This window comes from Oncorhynchus gorbuscha, linkage group LG01 (genome assembly GCF_021184085.1).
Source record: "Oncorhynchus gorbuscha isolate QuinsamMale2020 ecotype Even-year linkage group LG01, OgorEven_v1.0, whole genome shotgun sequence".
In the NCBI taxonomy this organism is placed as follows: Eukaryota; Metazoa; Chordata; class Actinopteri; order Salmoniformes; family Salmonidae; genus Oncorhynchus; species Oncorhynchus gorbuscha.
The window spans coordinates 50369531-50386927 of NC_060173.1; positions in this window are offsets into that span (position 1 = coordinate 50369531).

Genomic DNA, 17397 nt, shown 5'->3' on the forward strand with positions numbered 1-17397 from the left:
ATTGTCCGTAGAGCTCCGAGACAGGATTGTGTCGAAGCACCGATCTGGGGAAGGGTGACAATAAGGGTGACAATAATGTCTGCAGCATTGAAGATCTCCAAGACCATAATGGCCTCCATCATTCTTAAATGGACGAAGTTTGGAACCCCAAAAGTCTTCCTAGAGCTGGCCACCTGGCCAAACTGAGGTATCGGGGGAGAAGGGCCTTGGTGACCAAGAACCCGATGGTCAATCTGACAGAGCCTCAGAGTTCCTCTGTGAAGATTGGAGAACCTTCCAGAAAGACAATCATCTCTGCAGCACTCCACCAATCAGGCCTTTATGGTATTGGCCAGATGGAAGCCACTCCTCAGTAAAAAGCACATGACAGCCCGCTTGGAGTTTGTCAAAAGGCACCTAAAGGACTCTCAGACCATGAGAAACAAGATTGGACTCTGGCCTGAATGCTAAGCGTCACATCTGGAAGAAACCTGGCACTGTCCCTATGGTGAAGCATAGTGGGATGTTTTTCAGTGGCAGGGACTGGGAGACTAGTCAGGATCGAGGGAAAGATGAACGGAGCAAAGTACAGAGAGATCCTTGCTGAAAACCTGCTCCAGAGCGCTCAGGACCTCAGACTGGGGCGAAGGTTCACCTTCTAACAGGACAACGACCCTAAGCACACAGCCAAGACAACGCAGAAGTGACTTCGGGATAAGTCTCTGAATTTCCCTTAGTGGCCCAGCCAGAGCCCGGACTTGAATCCGGTCGAACATCTCTGGAGAGACCTGAATATAGCTCTGCAGCGACGCTCCCCATCCATCCAACCTGACAGAGCTTGAGAGGATCTGCAGAGAAGAATGAGAGAAACTCCCTAAATACAGGTGTGCCAAGCTTGTAGCGTCATACCCAAGAAGACTCAAGGCTGTAATCGCTGCCAAAGATTCTTCAACAAAGTACTGAGTAAAGGGTCTGAATACTTATGTAAATGTAATATTTCCATTTTTTATCTGTTTGTCATTATGAGGTAGTGTGTGTAGATTGGTGAGGGGAAAAAACAATTCAATACATTTTTGAATTAAGGCTGTGACGTAACAAAATGTGGAAAAAGTCAAGGTGTCTGAATACTTTCCGAATACACTGTATGTTTCGTTGCGAACACGTTACTATTGATGTTCCTGACCAGATTTCACTTGTTTTCCCAAATGAAGCTCTGGGTAGCTACAGGAACACACTCTAAAAAGGTGAGGTTCAACAAGGGTTCTTCTAAGATTCTCAAAGTTATTCGAAAGAACCTTAAGGTTCTTGGCACTGAAAATGGCCCCCAAAAGGTTCTTCCTCTCAAGCTCTGTTCATCGAGTTACCTCCTTATGTTACGCCCTGACCTTAGAGAGTCTCTTTTTGGTTTGGTCAGGGTGTGATTTGGGTGGGCATTCTATGTCCTTTATTTCTAGGATTTGTGTTTCTATGTGTTGGCCGGGTATGGTTCTCAATCAGGGACAGCTGTCTATCGTTGTCTCTGATTGGGAATCATACTTAGGTAGCCCTTTTTCCCTCCTTTCAGTATGGGTAGTTAACTTAGTTTGTGGCACTATAGCCCTGTAATCTTCACGGTTGTTTCTGTCGTTTGTTGTTTTGTTGGCGACATTGACTAAAAGAAAAGAAAATGTATGCTAACCACGCTGCACTTTGGTCTACTTCCAATGACACCTTAAGTTGGTGGGGATTCTTGCAGGAACCTCACTGCCCAACTGAAACATTTGAATTTGATTCTGAAAGGACAGCAGGTGTAGGCACTTCACTGAAAAATGTAGAAATCTCCTAAATTTAAGGTTTATCCCCTGTATAATCTACATTGATATTGTTTTCTGATCATACCATCTATCTATTCATATTGGTTCACATTTTTCTAAAACTTCAAAATGGACACAATTTAATGGATATCAATCAACAAATACCAAATAAAGAGGTTCCTCGATGAACCCCCCCCCCCCTCCTATGGGGTTCTTGGAAGAACCTTTTGGGGGCCATTTTCAGTGCCAAGAACCCTAAGGTATCAGAACTCAGGATAAGACCCAGATGCAGACAGCTAGAGTCACATGCGTATTGACCCAAAAAGGGGGCAGGCAAAGGTCTGTAATCCAGGCCAGAGTCAGACAGGTTCAAAACGGCAGGCAAGTTCAGGGTCAGGGCAGGCAGAATGGTCAGAACCGTGGGAAACTGTGAAACATAACTTGAGAAAGCAGGGAGACGGAGAAACATGCTGGTAAGACCTGACAAGACGAACTGGCATCAAACAGAGAACACAGGTATAAATACACTGGGGATAATGAGGAAGATGGGTGACACCTGGAGGGGGGTGGAGACGAGCACAAAGCCAGGTTAAACAGATCAGGGTGTGACATAAGGTTCTTCAAAGAACTTTGAGGATCTTAGAAGAACCCTTGTTGAACTCCTCATTTTTAGAGTGTAAGGTTTGTATCATTCACAACTAAAGTTGCTAAATAACTCTAAATCTAGCATATAGGACCTGTTTCAAATGATCACTTTTATGCTCAACATAGCCACTTCATATGAGCAGTCACTCTGTAATGGGGAAATATAATTTATATTTTATTCAGCTATGTCCATTTACCCTTTTCTTACTATGAAACCATATAAAATAAAATAATAGCACAAGGCTTGCATATCTTGTCAGCTAAATGAACTAGCCTAAAACCTATGGCATGGGGCATAGCCAGATAATTTAGACAACAGCAGGCAAGCTCATATTCTGTTCTTCTGAAATACATTTTCTTCATATCATAATGTTTCTTTAGACCTGACTAAAAATAAATCATGAATTTATTCTGATGGTGTAAATTAAATTGACTTATTAGACTTTTTAAAATGTTGATGTTCCAAAGGTGTTCATCACTGGCTTGTATGCGTGGAGGCCTGGAGATGCTAAACATGTTCATGTTAATTAGCGGTCAATTACCACTGGACCGGCAGTGTTTTGCATGACAATAACCGTCTGACAAAAACCCTCCCCTAAACCCTCCCCTAACCTGGATGAAGCTGGGGCAATTGTGCACCGCCCTATGGGACTCCCGATCACGGCCGGTTGTGCCTTAGACCTCTGCGCCACTCGGGAGGCCTAGACCTTTTATGAGTGGTTCCACTAGACCTTATTAGCCTTTAAAACCTCTTTCTGACAATACATTACATGCTGTATATCATAAGGCCTTTCTTTGAGGGCCTAGTTATCATAGAATTGAGAATTAGAATACTAGAATGGAAATGAACCTTCTTATGACGGTCTAAAGGTCAGCCACCATGGGTGTTGCAAATTCCTGCTTAAAAAACACTTTATTAGAGCTGATGCTGTTACACTTTCTCAGTGTTAGATAATTGACTCCTGTGTTGTTACCCAACTCGTTTTGGGGTGTTGCTCTAACACCAGGGAATAGCCTTATTTGCATATTTATTTCCCAGGGTGCCTTTTCAGTAAAAAAAAATTTAGGTACATGAATGTTTTCCCTCCTTCAAAAGAAGGGAGGAAAGGAAACAAAAGCACTCAGGTTCCAGCAAATACTGAACACAATGGACTTTCCTAATTAAGGAAAAGGGGTTATATATACTGGCTGCTGGCCACACGTGTCCCGAGGTGTCTTCAAGGGGCTTTAGGCTGCATTATAATCCAAAAAACCTTGCTCCCTCCTTTCTACCCTTGTTGACTCCCTTCCTTCTACCCTCGTTGATTCCCTTCCTTTTAGATATGCGAGAATTGGGTGTTTTTTTTCCCACGAGTAGGTCAGCTCATCAGGTAGGCAAAGACAAGTCGAGTTTCAACCGACACCAAATGATACTGTAAGAGTACGGGTGCAGGTTTTCAACTGTAAAACTCCTGGGTATGCAAAAGTTTGTTTCAGCTCTAACAAACCTGATTCTACTAATGAGCTACCAATCAGGACATTCATTAGCTGGATCAGATGTGTTAGATTACAGCTGGAGCAAAAACCTGGAAGCAAAGGAGGTCTCCAGGAGGAGGGCTACTTTGCTCCAAGATGTAGAGAGGTTGAGTCTGTCTCTATCAGAGCGATTGAAAGTTGAGCATGTGTCAACAATGGAGGTTGAGCCTGTCTGCATCACACCTTTTACACCGGATGGGCAGACACATCCCCACCCCAACGATTCCACTGGAGTTTAATTAAAATAAATATAAGATAATTATGGGAGGATGTTTTTAAAACGGTCAGATCCAAATGGGCCTCGCCTTTCCTCTGTCACATACTCTAGCAAACTAAGACTGTTCCCTCTGCACCCTGCACTGCTCTCGGGCCTCTCTGGTTTGGAGAGAAAAACGTTATGAAAACAAATGTTTGTGATGCTTGTGTCAGCATTTCATGTTAGATATTCCCCAAGGAGCCCCATGAAGGAAATACCCATTTAAGTCACATTGGGACCTAATGTAAACTGGGAATGTTTCTTATTCACTTCCTGGAATATCAACTGTGCTTGTGAGTTTAACGATGTCTTACTCCCAGAAACTCCACATAATGACTATCCTAGGAAAAGATGGACGGGGCCACTCAGTGTCTGCAGAAAGTGTAGTTTAAGCTTATACAGAGTTCAGGGTAGCCGGGTTGCCTGATATGGCAACCAGGGCAGGCTAAGTTCAGGGAGGAAGGTGAGGAGAGGAGAGGAGAAAGTGATTACTGTATATGGATGGACAAAGCCATCGATCACGTGACATCATTCATTCCTATGTGAAGACTCAATGATGCATTGAAGCCAAATTATGTCGATTAAGATGGCATCTCATGGATTCATAATACGCGCAGTTTGAGCTACTCCAGGATGTGACATTGCAAGAGTCCTAGAGGCTGCCTTTAGCAACTTAATTATCTGTATAACTTCTGTAATAATCGGTTCAAGGACACACATCTGGTGTATTAGAAGCAAACATTGGGACCATGACTGTTTTCTAAACATATTTTTGTTTACACGAAGATTGACATTTCCCCATTCACTTATAATGGAGGATCCTGTTTTCTGTTAAAAATACATTCTTTAGGCGGGGGAGGGGGGGATAAGTCCTCTTCAGTCAGGATCACAGAGTCCCTCTGTTGTATTGGACTGTACTCAATAAAATGTATTTATAATGCCTTTTTTTACATCAGCCGATGTCACAAAGTGCTATACAGAAACCCAGCCTAAAACCCCAAACAGAAAGCAGTGCAGATGTAGAAGCACAGTGGCTAGGAAAAACTCCCTAGAAAGGCAGGAACATAGGAAGAAACCAAGAGGGGAACCAGGCTCTGAGGGGTGGCCAGTCCTCTTCTGGCTGTGCCGAGTGGAGATTATAACAGTACAGTACATGGACAAGATGGTCAAACGTTCATAGTTGACCAGCAGAGTCAAATAATAATAATCACAGTGGTTGTAGAGGGTGCAACAGGTCAGCACCTCAGGAGTGAATGACAGTTGGCTTTTCATAGCCGATCATTCAGATATTAGAAACAGCAGGTGCGATAGAGCGAGTCTTAAACAGCAGGTCCAGGACAAGGTAGCACGTCCGGTGAACAGGTCAGGATTCCATAGCCGCAGGCAGAACAGTTGAAACTGGAGCAACAGCACGACCAGGTCGACTGGGGACACAAGGAGTAATCAGGCCAGGTTGTCCTGAGGTCCTCAGAGAGAAGAGAAGAATCCTTAAATTCACACAGGACACCATTCTGTACTCAATGTCCAAACGCTTGGCTAAAGGGAGAGTACTTTTTAATGTCTTTTTACATTTGAAATCTCTGTCCCAACCATCCATTAAAGGGCATAGAGGGCATTTTCCACTATCTACCCCCTTGAGAATTCTCTCTTTCTCTCTCTCCCTCATTTGTCAAACTGTAATTCCCATCATGACCAGTGACTGTGGATGTTTACGTCTTTACTGCCAAAACCATGTTCCAGTTCATATCTACCTTGTTTAGTTTGGACACTCTTAATATTCGGGGCTCACAATCTCTCTGTACAGATAATTATGTTATCAGACCCACTCCACTATATATTGTGGATAAATTCCTAAAAAATAATGTTTATGAAAATGTCAATTATTATTTTAATATGTTGGTAACCCGTTGTATAAAAGTGAGAATGCCCTCGAAGCCGGTGTTTGGAGGATATATTGGCACCGTTTGCAAACACCCGTGCCAATATATCCTCAAAACACCGGCTTCTCTGGCATCATCACAGAATTATGACCATCCTGTGTCACTTTACTCGGACTAAGAAAATACACTTAATGACACTGTCAAGAAGAATTATGACCATCCTAATCATACAGTATATGCCAGATAGGCCTATCACATACATGCCCTTATATCAGTCATCAGTCAAAAAGAGGGTGTCTTGTTCTGCTCCTGAAGTCTGCTCCTGCATTCATCCCAGTCACCAACAACAGATCATTGGGGTAGGTGCATATCTGACATCAATGTGTGCGCAATAACAAAGGTCATTTTATATGGTAAATACAATTTTAAAAATGCTGTAACATAAACATACTGTTGCCATGTAGGCTATGGTGTAATGGAATATTTTGCCTTATGTAGTAGTTTTTGACGCTCTTATGTAGGTCTTATAACCAGCCATAAAATAACTTCTGTGGTAGGTTTTATGGGTTTTACACTCTTATGTAGGTCTTATAACCAGCCATAAAATAACTTCTGTGGTAGGTTTTATGGGTTTTACACTCTTATGTAGGTCTTATAACCAGCCATAAAATAACTTCTGTGGTAGGTTTTATGGGTTTTACACTCTTATGTAGGTCTTATAACCAGCCATAAAATAACTTCTGTGGTAGGTTTTATGGGTTTTAAGTTGGTAGAGCATGGCGCTTATAGTGGGTTCGATCCCCCGGGACCACCCATCGTTGTATGCACACATGACTGTAAGTCGCTTTGGATAAAAGCCAAATATAAATAACTTATAACCAGCCATAAAATAACTTCTGTGGTAGGTTTTATGGGTTTTACACTCTTATGTAGGTCTTATAACCAGCCATAAAATAACTTCTGTGGTAGGTTTTATGGGTTTTACACTCTTATGTAGGTGTCATAACCAGCCATAATATAACGCAGTATATATCATAACAGGTCTAAATATGAGTTATGACAATGTTATGACATGGTTATGACCACGCTGGGTGTCAATTAAAGTGTTACCCATTATTAGCATACTAAAGATGATATTAGGACTGTGGCCTTGTGTGTGTGGGGGGGAGGGGGGGGGAATCACTCTGTCAGAGGACCCAGGGAGAGGGTGGGGCCCCTTGGGAAGAACATGATCTTCACTCCATTAAAGACTAGTTCCTTGCAGAGCAGAGAGAGGCTTGTATAAACACACACAGAGACATGTGTCACGCCTTGGTCATTGTATTTTGTGTTTTCGTTATATATTTGTTCAGGCCAGGGTGTGACATGGGTTTATTGTGTTGTCGTATTGGGGTTTTTGTAGGCATTGGGATTGTGGTTGATTAGGGGTGTGTCTAGTTTAGGCTTGGGTGCCTGAGGCGGTTCTCAATCAGAGTCAGGTGATTCTTGTTGTCTCTGATAGGGAACCGTATTTAGGTAGCCTGGGTCTCACTGTGTATTTCGTGGGTGTTTTTTCCTGTCTTTGTGTAGTTGTTCACCAGACAGGCTGTATTAGGTTTTTCACGTTCTGTTTGTTGTTTTGTATTTATTTAGTTATTTCATGTATCGCTATATTCTTCATTAAAGAACATGAGTAACCACCACGCTGCATTTTGGTCCGACTCTCTTTCAACAGACGAACGCCGTTACAGAATCACCCACCACACACGGACCGAGTGGCGTGGTAACAGGCAACGACAGCAGGAGCAGCGAAAGGAGGATGAATTATTTGGAGAATGGACATGGGAAGACGTGTTGGATGGCAAAGGTTGTTACACTTGGGAGAAGATACTGGCCGGAAGAGATCGCCTCCCATGGGAACAGGTGGAGGCACTTAGGAGAGCAGAGTCAGCAGGAGATAGGAGCCGACTATACGAGGGAACACGGTTGGCAAGGAAGCCCGAAAAGCAGCCCCAAAAATGTATTGGGGGGGGCTCAGGGGGCTTACAGTGAGTATGGCTATGCCAGGTAGGAGACCTGCGCAAACTCCCTGTGCTTACCGGGGGGCTAGAGAGACCGGGCAGGCACCGTGTTATTCTATGCCAGCTCCTCGTATTGGCCGGGCTAGAGTGGGCATCGAGCCAGGTAAGGCTGGGCAGGCTCTGTGCTCAAGAGCTCCAGTGCGCCTGCACGGTCCGGTCTATCCAGAACCACCTCCACACACCAGTCCTCCGGTAGCAGCTCCCCGCACCAGGCTTCCTGTGCGTGTCCTCGGCCCAGTACCACCAGTGCCAGCACCACGCATCAGGCCTACAGTGCGCCTCACCTCTCCTGCGCTGCCGGAGCCTCCCGCCTGTTCAGCGCTATCAGAGCCTTCCTCCTCTACAGCGCTGCTGGAGTCTCCTGTCTGTTCAGCGCTATCAGAGCCTTTCTCCTCTCCTACACTACCGTAGTCTCCCGCCTGTTCAGCGCTTCTAGAGCCTTCCTCCTCTACAGCGTTGCCGGAGCCTCCTGCCTGTTCGGAGCAGCCTGAGCTGCCAGTCTGCATGAAGCAGCCAGAGCTGTCAGTCTGCATGAAGCAGCCAGAGCTGTCAGTCTGCATGAAGCAGCCAGAGCTGTCAGTCTGTATGAAGCAGCCAGAGCTGTCAGTCTGCATGAAGCAGCCAGAGCTGCCAGTCTGCAAAGAGCTGTCAGTCTGCAAGGAGCTGTCAGTCTGCAAAGAGCTGTCAGTCTGCAAGGAGCTGCCAGTTTGCAAGGAGCTGCCAGTCTGCAAGGTGCTGCCAGCCTGCATGGAGCAGCCAGAGCTGTCAGTCTGCATGATGCAGTCAGAGCTGCCAGTCTACATGGAGCAGCCAGAGCTGTCAGTCTGCATAGAGCAGCTTGATCCGCCAGTCAGCCATGATCTTCCAGATCTGCCAGTCAACCAGATTCTTCCAGATCTGCCAGTCAACCAGTCTCTTCCAGATCTGCCAGTCAACCAGACTCTTCCAGATCTGCCAGTCAATCAGAATCTACCGGAGCCTACTACCTGCCTGAGCTTCATCTCAATACTGGGCTTCCTCTCAGTACTGGGCTTCCTCTCAGTACTGGGCTTCCTCTCAGTACTGGGCTTCCTCTCAGTCCCGAGCTGCCCCTCAGTTCAGTGGGGTTCTGGGTGAGGGCTATTAGGCCATGGTCGGCAGCGAGGGTGGATTATCCCAGGACGCGAAGGGGAGGAACTATGACATTAATGGAGTGGGGTCCACGTCCCGAGCCGGAACCGCCACCATGGACAGACGCCCACCCGGACCCTCCCTATGGTTGTGAGGTGCGTCCGGGAGTCCACACCTTGGGGGGGGGTTCTGTCACGCCTTGGTCATTGTATTTTGTGTTTTCGTTATATATTTGTTCAGGCCAGGGTGTGACATGGGTTTATTGTGTTGTTGTATTGGGGTTTTTGTAGGCATTGGGGATTGTGGTTGATTAGGGGTGTGTCTAGTTTAGGCTTGGCTGCCTGAGGCGGTTCTCAATCAGAATCAGGTGATTCTTGTTGTCTCTGATAGGGAACCGTATTTAGGTAGCCTGGGTTTCACTGTGTATTTCGTGGGTGATTGTTCCTGTCTTTGTGTAGTTGTTCACCAGACAGGCTGTATTAGGTTTTTGACGTTCCGTTTGTTGTTTTGTATTTATTTAGTTATTTCATGTATCACTATATTCTTCATTAAAGAACATGAGTAACCACCACGCTGCATTTTGGTCCGACTCTCTTTCAACAGACGAACGCCGTTACAACATGCAATGACACACACATACACACAGATACATACACACAAACACACATAATGATACATACCCACACACACACACACACACACACACACACACACACACACACACACACACACACACACACACACACACACACACACACACACACACACACACACACACACACACACACACTCAGTGGCAGTAGAGCTTGGCATAAACAGAGAAGATTGCAGCACAAACAGACACATAGGGGTCATACTTGCAAACGTAAGCAACCATGTGTATAATGGCACCAGAGAGGATGGCTGTCGTTTTATTGGTTCTTCACCAACCAAGCTATTTTGCTTGTTTGTAACTTATTTTGTAAATTATGTTGCTGCTACCGTCCCTTATGACCTAAAAACGCCCCTGGACATCAGATCAGCGATTACTCACCTTGGATTGGACAAAGAAGTTATCTTTATTGAGTTTGAACAAAAGGGATTTACTCCAGACACCCGAACAGCCCCTCATGTAACAGCTCTCGTTGGTAGAAGGAGACCAAGGCGTATCGTGGTAGGCGTACATCGTACCTTTATTGATGACACCAAACAAAATAACAATGTTGTCACGCTCGTTGTATTGAGGAGACAAAGGCGCAGCGTGATATGAATACATGTTCTATATTTAATGAAGAAATAACACTAAAACAAACCTACAAAACGTAACGCTATATATAAACAGTGCAGACACAGGCAACTCGACATAGACAATAACCCACAAAATACCCAAAGAAGATGGCTGCCTAAATATGGTTCCCAATCAGAGACCACGATAAACACCTGCCTCTAATTGAGAACCAATCTAGGTAACCATAGACATATATAAACACCTAGATGGTAAACGACCCCATAAACCTACAAAACCCCTAGACAGTACAAAAAACACATACATCACCCATGTCACACCCTGACCTAACCAAAACAATAAAGAAAACAAAGAATACTCAGGTCAGGGCGTGACAAAAGTCAAAAAACGAAAGCGCACAGTTCTGTCAAGCTACAGAAACTAAACAGAAAACAAAATTCCACAACCTAATGGTGGGAAAAAGGGCTGCCTAAGTATGATCCCCAATCAGAGACAACGATAGACATCTGCTTCAGATTGGGAACCACACTCGGCCCAAAAACAAAGAAACAGAAGACATAAAATTTCCAACCCTAGTCACACCCTGACCTAACCAAACATAGAGAATAATAAGGTCAGGACGTGACACCTCATCCCCGTCATTTGCAGGAGAAAGAGACTGAGATTTCGCGAAAGGAGATCGGGGTGCCTTGTGAGGATCAGGTGACAAGTGGCTAATATGCCTTTGCCATCCGTACTCTTAGCCAACTTACAATTGCTAGAAAATAAATGGGATGAACTAAAAGTGCGTATATCCTACCAACGGGACATTAAAAACTGTATTATCTTATGTTTCACCGAGTCGTGGCTGAATAACGACATGAATAACTGTAATATTTATGTTTCACCTAGTCAAGGCTGAACGACGACATGAATAACATACAGCTTGCGGGTTATACATTATCGGAAGAATAGAACAGCAGCCTCTGGTAAGACAAGGGGTGTCGGTCTATGTATATTTGTAAACAACAGCTGGTGCACAATGTCTAAGGAAGTCTCGAGGTTTTGCTCGCCTAAGGTAGAGTATCTCATGATAAGCTATAGACCACACTATCTACCTAGAGAGTTTATCTGTATTCGTAGCTGTCTACATACCATCACAGACCGATGCTGGGATCCAGAGGCGGCGCTCCTAGTGGCCGGGGACTTTTAATGCAGGGAAATTTAAATCTGTTTTCCATCATTTCTATCGGCATATTAAATGTGCAACCAGAGGGAATAAACTGTAGACTACCTTTACTGCACAAATAGAGACGTCTACAAAGCTCTCCCTCGCCCTCCATTTGGCAAATCTGATCATAATTCTATCCTCCTGATTCCTGCATACAAGCTAAAATTAAACCAGGAAGCACCAGTGACTCTGTCAATAGAAAAGGTGGTCAGATGAGGCAGATGCTAAACTACAGGACTATTTTGTGAGCACAGACTGGAATATGTTCCAGGATTCTTCCAATGGCATTGAGGATATTACCACATCAGTCACCGGCTTCATCAATAAGTGCATCAATGACATCGTCCCCCAGTGACTGTACGTACATACTCCAACCAGAAGCCATGGATTACAGGCAACATTTGCACTGAGCTAAAGGGTAGAGCTGTCGCTTTCAAGGAGCGGGACTCTAACTCGGAAGTTTAAAAGAAATCCCGCTATGCCCTCCGACAAACCATCAAACAGGCAAAGAGTCAATACAGGACTAACATTTAATCATACTACACAGTCTCTGACGCTCGTCGGATGTGGCAGGGCTTGAAAACTGTTACAGACTACAAGGGGACTCACAACCGAGAGCTGCCCAGTGACACAAGCCTACCAGACGATCTAAATAACTTCTATGCTCGCTTCACATGAGAGCATCAGCTGTCCCGGATGACTGTGTGATCACGCTCTCTGCAACCGATGTGACCAACATTCACTAGGTGGCAGGGCAAGACGGATTACCAGGACGTGTACTCCGAGCATGCGCTGACCAACTGGCAAGTGTCTTCACTGACATTTTCAAACTCTCCCTGTCTGAGTCTGTAATACCAACATGTTTCAATCAGACAACCATATCCCCTGTGGTCCCTGTGAACAAGAACACTAAGGTAACCTGCCTAAATGACAACCAACCCTTAGCACTCACATCTGTAGCCATGAAAGGCTGGTTATGGCTCACATCAACACCATTATGCCAGAAACCCTCGACCATCTTCATTTGCATACCTCCCCAACAGATCCACAGATGATGCAATCTCTATTGCACTCCACACAGCCCTTTCACATCTGGACAAAAGGAACACCTATGTGAGAATGCTATTCATTGACTACAGCTCAGTGTTCAACACCATAGTGCCCTCAAACCTCATCACTAAGCTAAAGACCCTGGAAATGAACACCTACCTCTGCAACTGGATCCTGGACTTCCTCATGGGCCGCCCCCAGGTGGCAAGGGTAGGTAACAATACATTTGCCACGCTGATCCTCAACACGGGGGCCGCTCAGGGGTGCTTCCTTAGTCCCCTCCTGTACTCCCTGTTCACTCATGCCTGCACGGCCAGGCATGACTACAACACCATCATTAAGTTTGCCGTTGACACAACAGAAGTAGGCCTGATCACCGACAATGACGAGATCCTATAGGGAGGAGGTCAGAGACCTGACCGTGTGGCGCAAGGACAACAACCTCTCCCTCAAAGTGATCAAGATAAAGGAGATGATTGTGGACTACGGGGTTAGGAGGATCGAGCACACCAACATTCTCATTGGCGGGGCTGTAGTGGAACAGGTTGAGAGCTTCAAGGTACTTGGTGTCCACATCACCAACAAACCAACATGGTCCAAGCACACCAAGACATTCATGAAGAGGGCACAGCAAAACCTATTTCCCCTCTGGAGACTGAAAAGATTTGGCATGGGTCCTCAGATCCTCAAAAGGTTCTACATCTGCACCATCGAGAACATCCAGACCGGTTGCATCACTGCCTGGTATGGCAATTGCTCGGCCTCCAACCACAAGTCACTACAGAGGGTAGTGCGTACAGCCCGGTACATCATTGGGGCCAAGCGTCCTACCATCCAGGACCTCGATACCAGGCGGTGTCAGAGGAAGGCAGGCGGTGTCAAAGACTCCAGCCACCCTAGTCATAGATTTGTCTCTCTGTTACCGCAAGGCAAGCGGTACCTGATCGCCAAGTCTAGGTCCAAGAGGTTTCTAAACAGCTTCAAACCCCAAGCCATAAGACTCCTGAACATCTAAATCAAATGAAGATGATGTCCAGAGGCTGCTGACAAGCAGTCTTGTCCCGGACGCGTGTCGGACAGGCAGCTACAAAGGTGAGAGTGTCCGCCTCCGCCATTGGCCACCAAAACCTCCTCCACAGAAACTCTAGCATTCGCTGCCCTCCAGATGAGAGGTGAGACGCGATGAGTGAGCGCACTGAAGTACCTTGGATCGTGTCCCAAGAGGGACAAAAAGTCTGTTAGGTGAGCAGCCGTCAGGAACTGCCTTCCCTACCTTGCGCCTCACTACAGTCTCTATACCCCAGGACATCGGGGGACGTTGGATCCAAGCAGCTGATCCTCACTGGAGCTGGGGAACTGGCGAGAAAGGGCATCCGGCTTCACATTCTTAGACCCTGGACGGTAAGATAACGTGGATCTGACCGAGGGAAAAGAAGGAAAAGATGGAATTCTGTACGGAAGAAAAATATTCCAAAACATGTGTCCTGTTTGCAGTAAGGCACTAAAGTAAAACTTCAAAAAATGTGGCAAAGAAATTAAATTAATGTCCTAAATACAAATGGTTATGTTTCGGGCAAACCCAACACAGCACGTCACTGAGTACCATTCTTCATATTCTCAAGCATGGTGGTGGCTGCATCATGTTATGGGTATGCTTCTGCTATTGCAAGGACTAGGGAGTTTTTTAGGATAAAAATAAATGAAAGCTAAGCACAGGCAAATTCCTAGAGGAAAACCTGGTTAATTCTGCTTTCCAACAGACACTGAGAGACAAATTCACCTTTCAGCAGGGCAATAATCTAAATCACATGTCCAAATATACACTGGAATTGCTTACCAAGACAACATTGATTGTTCCTGAGTGGCCTAGTTACAGTTTTGACTTAAATCGACTTGTAAATCTATGACAAGACTTGAATATGGCTGGCTAGCAAAGATCCACAACCAACTTGACAGAACTTGAAATGTTTTAATATTGTACAATCCAGGTGTGCGAAGCTCTTACAGAGACACACAGCTGTAATCACTGCCAAAGGTTATTCTAACATGTATTGACGAATCTCAACGTCAAAAGTGAAGAGTACCTCTGTCCAGTGTCTGTGGTCTTTTGCCCATCTTAATCTTTTATTGTTATTGGCCAGTCTGAGATGTAGATTTTTCTTTGCAACTCTGTCTAGAAGGCCAGCATCCTGCAGTCGCTACTTCACTGTTGATGTTGAGACTGGTGTTTTGCGGGTACTGTTTAATCAAGCTGCCAGTTGTGGACTTGTGAGGAGTCTGTTTCTCAAACTAGACACTCTAATGTACTTGTACTTGTCCTCTTGCCTAGTTGTGCACCGGGGCCTCCCACTTCTCTTTCTATTCTGGTAAGAGCCAGTTTGCGCTGTTCTGTGAAGGGAGTAGTACACAGCATTGTACCAGATCAATGCTGTGTACTACAATTTCTCAATTTCTCACATGGAATAGCCTTCATTTCAAGTATAGACTGACAAGTTTCAGAAGAAAGTGCTTTGTTTCTGGCCATTTTGAGTCTGTAATCGAACCCACAAATGCTGATGCTCCAGATATTCAACTAGTCAAAAGAAGGCCAGCTGTATTGTTTCTTTAATCAGGACAAAAGTTTTCAGCTGTGCTAACATAATTGCAAAAGGGTCTTCTAATGATCAATTAGCCTTTAAAAATTATAAACTTGGATTAACTTGGATTAGCACACCGTTCCATTGGAACACAGGAGTGATGGTTGCTGATAATGGGCCTCTGTAGAGCTATGTAGATATTCCATTAAAAATCAGCCATTTCCAGCTACAATAGTCATTTACAACATTAACAATGTCTCCACTGTATTTCTGATCAATTTGATGTTATTTTAATGGAACAACAATGTACTTTTCTTTCAAAAACAAGGACATTTCTAATTGACCCCAAATTTTGAACGGTAGTGTAGCTGTGTTAGCTAATTTGAACGTTGAACGCACTAAGGTTACTAGCTAGCAGGCAAAAAAAAACACAACCCAACACTTACTTAACGTTACCAGCCAATGAACTCTTCCAGCTTTCAAATGAATTCCAATGTTTTTGCGGTTCCATGATTGGTCATAAGCAGTCTTTTTATCGCTTCTTTTTCTCTTTTGGGGTCGAGTTGATTCAGATCTATGAACAGAGAATGATGTTTGTTGACTTCGTCTGCTCTGTTTGTTTCTGGTGGCTTTAACATTAAGTTGCAAGTGCCTTTCACTTCCTCTCCATCTCCGGGGCTGCAGGGTCATTAGAATAGGTGGGAGTAACACAAAGACACACCATGCCCAGAAGGCCAGCCCAAGGTGGCTCAGGGCTCAACCCCCTTGTTTTAGTTCGAAGTGAAAACACGACACAAGAAGTGGGGTGGCATATAGTCAACCACGACCTGCTGATTGCTGCTTTAACATACCTCCGTTCAACAGCACATTCTGATCATCAAAGCAACAATCACTTATGTTTGACTGATTGGTCAAATTGCTCTCTGTGTAAAGTGCCTAGTCCACGTAATTGTTGCAGATAGTGGAAAGGGTTCGAATCTCACGAGTCGTCGTCGTCGTCGTCCCCCCATTTTTGAAATGTAGATTTACATGTATTGTGTTAGTGTGTTGAAAAGGGACATAGCCCACAGCTAACAGCTTCAAAATGAAGATTAAGAATGAAACTAAACTATAGGTCAGGGAAGCAGGCCATACTGCATAGTCTAGTCGTGGACTATAGTGGCAGAATGTAGTTCAAAACAACTGATCGTCCATTGAAGAAGTGAGATGATCTCTACAGTAGTGAGATGAAGGCTTCACCCGGTACAGCCAGAAGAGGATGAGGCCACCCCTCATAGCCTGGTTCCTCTCTAGGTTTCTTCCTAGGTTTTGGCCTTTCTAGAGAGTTTTTCCTAGCCACCGTGCTTCTACACCTGCATTGCATGCTGTTTTGGGGGTTTTAGGCTGCGTTTCTGTACCGCACTTTGTGACACCAGCTGATGTAAAAAGGGCTATATAAATCTATTTGATTTGATTTGATTTGCCCACAGCCTAATGCAAATCCACCGGTAGATATGTTAGCATCCCTGGCCATCAGCCACGTGTTTTATGGCATAGACACTGGTAGACAGGGAGGCTGTTTGATAGAGGTGAACGTCACATCTGACGACGGAGTACAGGGTTGTCTACCGGGCTGCAGGGAGACAATGTATGGTTCCGTTTTTTGTTGTTGATTGTTCCTGTTACATTGTGCGTTTACCATTGGAGGATACCGACCATGTTAATGAACATGCAATTACTGACCCAATAAGGTCTGGATATTCCAGCTGAATACAATCAATCAATAGTGATGGCATGATAAAGGCCCGTGTTTACAGTCGTCTACAAATGATGCTTCTGCAGTGACAGATATTTACCACTAGATGTCCTACATTTTCACTAGAGGAACACCTCACCATGTTCTGTTTTGACCAGGAAATATTCATACACTAGAGTAGACTGTTGCACAGTATTGGCGCCGACATTACTTCCACTTTTACCCCCACGGTCATTTGAAATACATATTGGGTTGGAAATCGGATAGAGAGCAGTGCACTGTTTGATTGTTCAAGGCTTGTCATTTCTAAATGTCCAGCTATGTTATTGGCGAGGAATTTAAATGGACATGATAACATCTCCG